Raw genomic sequence first — 8,578 nt, 5'->3', positions numbered from 1 at the left:
TGTGAAGATTTTGCAGTTTATCGTTATAAAATTATTTATTAACGAGCTTTCAGTAGGATTAGAGAGAACTGTATTTATTAAATTTATTAACAATAACTTATATTATCTTATTTTTTTTTTTTATATATATTTATTTTTTTAGATTTACCGTAATTCACGATGATATTCGAACGCTGCAGTCCCTGAACATGGGAATCATTATCCGCATTTTATTGCGATTTTGTTAATTGATAAAGCCGAATAGCGGTATATCCAAATCCGATACATAGATATCGCTGTTCTTATTAAGAGTGGAAACCTAAAAATAATGTGCCCCAAACCGCTTGGGCCCCAAAACATGTTTCGTTTAAATTTCGTTCAATGAGGATAGTTTCGCAAATATTTTCACTCTTGGTGGGGTCCGTGACTAAATTTATTCACTTCTGAGTTCATTTGTGATGCTGGGATGTTACTCTTTTCGGTTTTTATACTTGGGGTTTCCTTAATGAAAAAATGCACACCCTTCCTGGTACTCGATAGCAAATGAAATTTCGAGATATAACACTCGCAAGCGCACACATACATATGGGTATATATATGACAAATATGTTTGTTTCCATTGTGCGCGTATTAAAATGCCTGTATTCGACCACCCATTACACAGAAAAATAGTGAAAGAATCAATGAAAATAACTAAGAAAAGAAGAAAAAAGGGAAGACAGAAGAAAAGAAAAAGAAGAAGAAGAAGAAAAAACAAAAAAAAAAAAAAACGCAATCGAGAAGCTTGATGGAATCGAATGACGCGACGGAGGCCGATGCGTCGATTTCACCCGGGGAAAACTGATATCGCTCGCGGGTCATTTGACGTGGATTTTTAATTTCTGGATTTATAAGTTTATTCGATATGCTGTGTATGGGAAATTTATTAATGTTAAAGATAATTTTAAAGTGAAATGGGAATGCATCATGAGTTGGTCTTGTAAATTGGAACGTATCACGTGATCACGCCAAGTTGGAGGATGGACGGGTTAACTGTACGTAGTCTTTGTGCTTTTTAACGATAATTAAATTTTTAGTTGATCAATGACTCTTTCATGAAGGAAGGATCCGGAACCAATCGACAAGTTTAATTCGTTCTTGCCAGAAGCTTTTGTTCCCAAAGATTCCTCTTCATGCAACATTAAGGGGCCCCTTGGGATCGGTCGCGGCTCGGACATCTTTCGCAGATTATTTGCACAGTGATTAGAGGGAATGTCCTGGCGCGGCCCCGTGAGTAATGAACTGCAGGAAGGCCGAAATATAAGGGTTAAGTCCTTCATTTCCCTGGACGAGATCCTAAATTTTGCTGGGGGGCCGCGCCGAAAACGTCCTCGGGGGTCGGAAAAGGGTACCATTCCCCATCCCCCCCTTGGGACCTCCGGGAAAGCGACCTAAGGAGGCTTCGCTGGGGAATGGGGAGGAAAACCCCATTTCCTCCTGTTTAAAAAAAAAAAAAAAAAAAAAAGAGAAACGCGGCGGAAAGGGGGGATCAAAAAAAAAAAAAAAGGGGAAGGAAGGAGAGACCCGCGTTCCCCTAAGAGGGCGGCCGGGGCGCCGCGGACATTAAGGGGTCCTGGGGGACAATGCCAAATGCTTTAAGAAATGGGGCGGGAAAAAAAACTTTTCGATTGGATGTTAACAAAAAGCGATGGTCCTGAGGGCCAAAAAAAAAGAAGATCACCCCTTTTGGGGGGGAAAAGAAAAAGGAAAAATATTTTTAATCTTTGGTGGTGGGGGGGGGGGAAACATTAATTTATAATTTTTCATCCATAAAAACCTTTATTTTATATTTAAAAAAAAATATAAGGGGTAAGTTGTTCTTTGTTTTGTTTTTTTTTTTTTTATAATTATATATAATATTATTTTATTTTATATACAAAAACAAAAAAAAAAAAAAAAACAACACATATTTATATATATACAAAAACAAAAAAAAAATATATATTTAATATATAATATATATATATCTATAATATATAATATATAATTAGTAAATTTTATATAATATTATATACATTTATTTATAAATATATATAATATATAAAATTTTATATATATATATATATATATTATAAAAATATATATAATTTTTTTTCTTTTAACGGTAGGTTCATTTTTTGAGCCGCCGTGGTCACAGCATGATACTTAATGTAGTTTTCAGTTGTGTGCTCTTGGGAAGTGAGTACGTGGTAGGGTCCCCAGTTCCTTTCCACGGAGAGTGCCGGGTTACCTTTTAGTAATCATTCTCTCTATTTTCCGGGCTTGGGACCAGCATTTGACTTGGGCTGGCTTGGCCACCAGTGGCTAGGTAGGGAATCGAGGTGAAGTTCCTTGCCCAAGGAAACAACCGCCGGCCGGTGGGCTCGAACCCTCGAACTTAGATTCCGTTGTGCCAGTCTTTATCCGACGCTCTAACCATTTGGCCACCGCGGCCTTTTTTTTTTTTTTTTATATATATATATAAATTATATTTTTATAAAACAGAGATTGATATATATATATATATATATATATATAATATATTTTTAAAATTTTAATTTTATATAATAATGTACACACACACGCATATACACACAAGTGTGTATGTGTGTGTATATACATTGTAGTATATTATATATATACTTATATAGATAGATAGATAGATAGATAAATATAAAATAGATATAGATGCATTGTATTATATATAGAGATAGATAGATAGATATGTATTATATATATATTTATATATATGTATATGTATATGTAGATATAAATTATAAGGGTGAGACTACCAAATTCCTTTCAAAAATATATTGAGAGAGGCCGATTCCTGCAATGGAAAATTTAAAAAAAAATATGGAAAATATATCCAAAATATGTGCATATGTATATATATATATATATATAATATATATATATATATATATATATATATATATATATATAATGCGGTGTGTGTGTGTGGTGTTGTGTGTGTGTGTGTGGTGTGTGTGTGTTGTGTGTGTGTGTGTGTGTGTGTGTGTGTGTATTCATTTATATAAAATTTATATATTTATTATTGATAAGCATACAACATACATACATACTAATAATACATACATACATACATTTTACATACATACATACATAACATACATTTCATACATACATACATACATACAACATCATACATACATACATACAGTAATCATACTACATACGTACATACATAATACATACTACATACTACATACATTTCATACCCTACATACCCTTACATACATACATACATAAAATACATTTCATACATACATATAATACATACATTCATAACATACAAACATACAAAACAAATACATACATACATAATCATACATATATATATATTTTAATATATATAAACATATATAATATATATATATATTATATATAATTTTAAATATTATATATAATATATGTGTTTGTTTCCCTTGTGTTTGTTTTGTGTTATTTTTGTATTTTTATATATTTTATATATATATATTTTTAGTATATATATATATATATATAATATATATGATATATATATATATAATATAATATATATATATATATATAGTATATATATATTTTTTTTATGTGTGTGTGTGTGTGTGTGTGGTGTGTGTGTGTGTGTGTGGGGTGGGGTGTGTGTGTGGGGTGGTGTACGCAAATAGGTGGCTCCATACTCCTCAGAACCAGAATCCCACTATCGGATGCAGTTTATTCTTATATCCAGGAGTAATATTATATATAATATATATATATAATATATAATATAATAATATATATAATATTTTAAAACATATACATACATACATACAAAAAAAAATATAAAATAATATATTATAAAAAAAAACACACACGCACACACACACCCCAAACACAAACACATACACACACACACACACACACACACCACCCACACACACACACACAACACACACACACACCACACAACACACACAAACTATTATATATATATATATATATATATATTATATATTATATATATATATTTTATATATATATTGTGGTCGTTTTGTGGTTTAATTTCTAAATAATTTAATATTTTAATATTTATATATATTATATAATAGATTTTAAAATAGTTAAATATTTTAATTTTTTATTTTTTATATATTTTATAGGAAAAAGTACTAGGTTCGGGTTCGGGGGAAATTTTAAATAATTTACCATATTTTAAAATAGTATATATATGTATATAATATATAATTATTTAAATTTTAATGTGTGTTGGTTAAACGTTTGGTTTAGTATGGGTTTATACCATATATTATCAAAGATTTATATATATAATATATATATATATATATATTATATAATATATATATATATATATAACAAATACATATTATGTTATTTTTAATTTTTTAGTTATTTATTTCAAGAGACGAGGTATTATGTGTAAACTGAATTAGAATTTGAATACATAAATTAAAATTTTTTAAAAATGATTCCCCTAGGGATTCGGTGGCTGGGGTTTTGGCGGGGGGTTAGGAACCGGAGAAAGAGGATTAATGTAAACTAACTTAGGGAAAGAAAGGGGGCAAAAACCTTTAAAAGGCGGGGGAAAATTTCCCAAGGGGCGGGGTGTCCGAGGCCCTCCTCCCTCTGGGGGGAGGATGGGGGGCCGGACGAGAGGAGTCGCCCTGAGAAAGCAAAGGCGCGGGAAGGCGGGGGACTTTTGGGGGCGGGGTTTTTCAGGGCTTTCCCCTTTTTTTAATTCGCGGGGGCGGGGGGATCCCCTTAAGTTAAAAATTTCCCATATATATTACTTTTATATAAATTATATATATATAATTATATATATATAATATATATATTTTTTTTTATTTTATTTTTTTTGTGTTGTGTGTGGTGGTGTTGGTTGTGGGTGGTGTGGGCGTGTGAGTGTTGTGTATGTTGATACATACAAAGATACATACATACTACAACATACTACTACAACATACATACATCCAAAACATAATACATACATACATACAACATACCGTACATACGTACATAATACTACTACAACAACATACATACAAATACATACATACACACATACAGAATACATACACAAACGTAGGTACATCATCATACTAATACAAACTAAAACACAAACACACACAACACACACACACACACACACACAACACACACACACACACAACACCCAATATAATATATAATTATATAATAATTATATTATATATATAATATATACATAGTACATTAAACGCACATCAGTCGAGTCGATTTGCATTAGTGATGGCTCCGCGCTACGTTTACGCATGAGCATGTATCTTATAATGTAACTGCCACTCTGCGTGTCACGCGTGCTGGTCATGAAGTGTCCTGCAGTAGGGAGATAGTCACCTTACGAAGAAGGTGAGTCAAGCCTGGCGAAAGAATGTGAAGAGCAAGCTGTGCCCAGAGCAGCCCTCTCTCGCCATGATGGATCCAAAGAATGGCAAGACGTCAGTTGGCACGAGCGGCGCGAGTGCTAGACGAGGTAAAAAGCGACAATAAACTGGCGTGTGCATATGTGTGTGCATTCACGCACAACACACGCGCACGCACGCACTGATAACACACGGAGTTCACTCACAAAAATCCACTGCTTGTGGCACATAGATGAAAGGCTTCGGGGTGACATGGGAAAAATCGAGCCGGAGTTCCGAGGGCAGTTGTGTCGTGCTTGCCTTTCCTCTGACCCATCAACTGCGTGGAGAGCGGAACGCTCATATATAAAAATAATAAATAAAAATAATATAATAAAAATATATTATATATTTTATATATTTTTTTTTGTGGTGTGTGTGGTGTTGTGTGGTGTGTGTGTGTGTGTGTGTGTTGTGTATGTGGGGTGTGGTGTGTGTGTGGGTGTGTGTGTGTGTGTGTGTGTGTGTGGTGGGGAGGGTATTGTTTTTTTTGTTATTTTGTTATGTTGGTTTAAATTCTATTATATTTGACAATATGTTAATTTATTGTATATTTTCTTTCTTTCTTCTATTTCTTATTTTTTAATTTTTTTTATTTTTATTCTATTTATATATATATATATATATATATATATATATATATATATTTTAATATATATAATATATTTTATTTTGTATGTGGTTGGGGTTTGTGTGTGTGTGTGTGTGTGTGTGCGTGTGGTGTGGGTGTTTTGTGGGGGGCGGTTTGTTTTATGGTGTATGAGTATATATATATATATATATATATATATATATATATATATATATATATATATATATATATATATATATAATGTATGTATGTATGTAACCACGCATGTTTATATATGTATGTACGGATGTGCCCTAATGCGAACCGCGTGCCATCGGCCTGCCCTCTCCCCCGTGTGGCGCCGGCCTAACCGCCCTGTCCTCCTCTCCCGCAGGTGAGGAACCACGCGCCGCTCATCCAGCCAGCGAGGACCCACGGCCACGCACACCCTCGCTCCGCCTTCATGAACGGTGAGATGAGTGAGTCTGCTGCTTCCTCTGACGACCTTGCCCATCCTCAGAACCTGGAAGTGTACCGAGGTGAGCGTGTGGGGGTGTGACTGCGCCCGGGTGTGTACACGTGTAGGTCTGTAGGTAACGGTAGTGGGATTTGTCTCGTGGGTTGGTGCGCGTGTGTGTACGTACTGTAAGAAGATTGGCGTAGCTGCCGAAAGAGTGTTTGTCGTTATGCATATGTGTATACGTACATAGATACGAAAACGTGTTGTATATAAAGGCATTAATGCTTTCTTGTCTGAAGAGAATCGATTGTAAACAGCTAAACGACCGTGAAGTCATACATTAGAAATATTGCACAGTAGTGGGGGGAACAGCCAGACTGCACTGATGAATCTTGCCCGCTGTACACAGAGGTGAAGGTAGGGTGACTGGAGTGTGTCCTTGTGCAAGGTAGCAACTGTGTCCAGAAATGAGCGTTATGGTGAGTGGTGTGGAGTGATTTGCCTTGCAGAGCACCGATGATTTACCCTTTACCTTTTGCTTCCATTCCTGCCACTTCGCGCTTATCATTTGTCTGTCTGTTCTGCCTTTTCTTTGTTTTCCTTTCATCTGCATCTGAAAAATATCTGAAAAACAACAACAGATATCTGTCTTTCTACACACACATACACACACGCGCGCGCGCGCGCGCACGCAAACACACGCACACACGCACACACACACACACACACACACACACACACACACAAAACAAAAAACGCACACACACACACACACACACACACACAACACACCCCACACACACACAACACACACACACACACAACACACACACAAAACCCCACCCCCACACCACACCACACCCCCCGCACCCCCGCACCAACGCACCCACGCACCCCACCACAACACGCACAAAACTACACGCAAACGCAAACAACGCCACGCACGCCACAACATATCTAAAGGCAGCGCTTCCTCCCGCAGAGCCGACGGGCCTCCACCGCACCATTAGCGACCCGTACTACAACTTCGACGACGACGAGCCGGAGACTCTGAGTCAGCAGAAAGGCGCAGCAGCAGCAGCTGCTTCAGCAGCAGCAGCTCCTCCGCAGCGGCCGCACGCGGATGCCGCCCGTGAGAACGCCGTCGTACGACAACGCGTACGATAGCAGTACGACACGTCGTCCCCGGGCGGCTACAGTACGCAGTCGCTGCGCGGGCGCTCGCACTCCATCGCGCGGCCCCACCGGGGCGCCACCACCTCCACCGTGGCCGCCGCCATCTCCGCCGCCCGCAGGAACGCTTCCCCACAACGCCCTGGACACGATACGTCCATACTGCCAACTTCCAAAAGCTCTGAGCGGGGCGGGAGCGAGGATACCACCCGGGGGCGGCCGGGATTTCACATGTCATCATGCCCAACTAACAATTAGTTTTGATATGTCGAATTCTATCCCCCCATCTGAACGCCCGGCATCTGCACCACGACGGGCCCTTTAAACACCCCACCGACCTCAACACCTCATCACCTTCACGGATTTCATGAACGTGTACTGTGCTTCCTCCCTTGTTGAAGTCGTTGCTGCCATCCCACCCCGACTCTTCCACCGCAGGATTTCCGACACACTTTCTCTCGAAAGCGCTCACCGTAGAAACACTTGCTGGTTATGAAAACTTCGTTGCCATATATTTTCTCACCAGTGTAAACAGCGTTTAAAAGATTTTTTAAATATTCTCCTTTAAAAAAGAAGAATATCTACCTGCAGAACAACAACACATCAGGACACGTCTATATCTAAAGGAATGCATTTAAAAATACAAAAGCATAGCACTCCATATATCAACACCTTGGTTCTCTGTGGGAAACGACACTGTTTTTTATTTAAAACCTTTCGCAAAAAGAGACATATTCAAGAACATTTTCACAAAGAAGGACCTGTATAGAACCTCGTTATCATTTAACCTGTGACTCCAAAGGTATTGGGGTTTTTTCACCTACGAGCAATACCTTATACACCTTGAATCAACGAAAATACTTTCACTTCACCTCGCCAGACCCCGATGACCAACAACAGCACCCTTAAAATGTTATAAAAACGAAG

At 37.4% G+C, this 8,578-nt stretch overlaps 1 pseudogene; it reads left to right on the top strand.

Moving 5' to 3' along the window:
• The window catches only part of LOC119571231, a 20,028-nt pseudogene extending 12,052 nt beyond the window's left edge, over positions 1–7,976 (top strand).
• The last annotated feature ends 602 nt before the right edge of the window (positions 7,977–8,578 follow it).

The sequence above is a fragment of the Penaeus monodon genome, unplaced genomic scaffold, assembly GCF_015228065.2.
Source record: "Penaeus monodon isolate SGIC_2016 unplaced genomic scaffold, NSTDA_Pmon_1 PmonScaffold_557, whole genome shotgun sequence".
In the NCBI taxonomy this organism is placed as follows: Eukaryota; Metazoa; Arthropoda; class Malacostraca; order Decapoda; family Penaeidae; genus Penaeus; species Penaeus monodon.
Note: the sequence above shows the minus strand (reverse complement) of the source record. Positions and strands in the feature narration are given on the sequence as shown.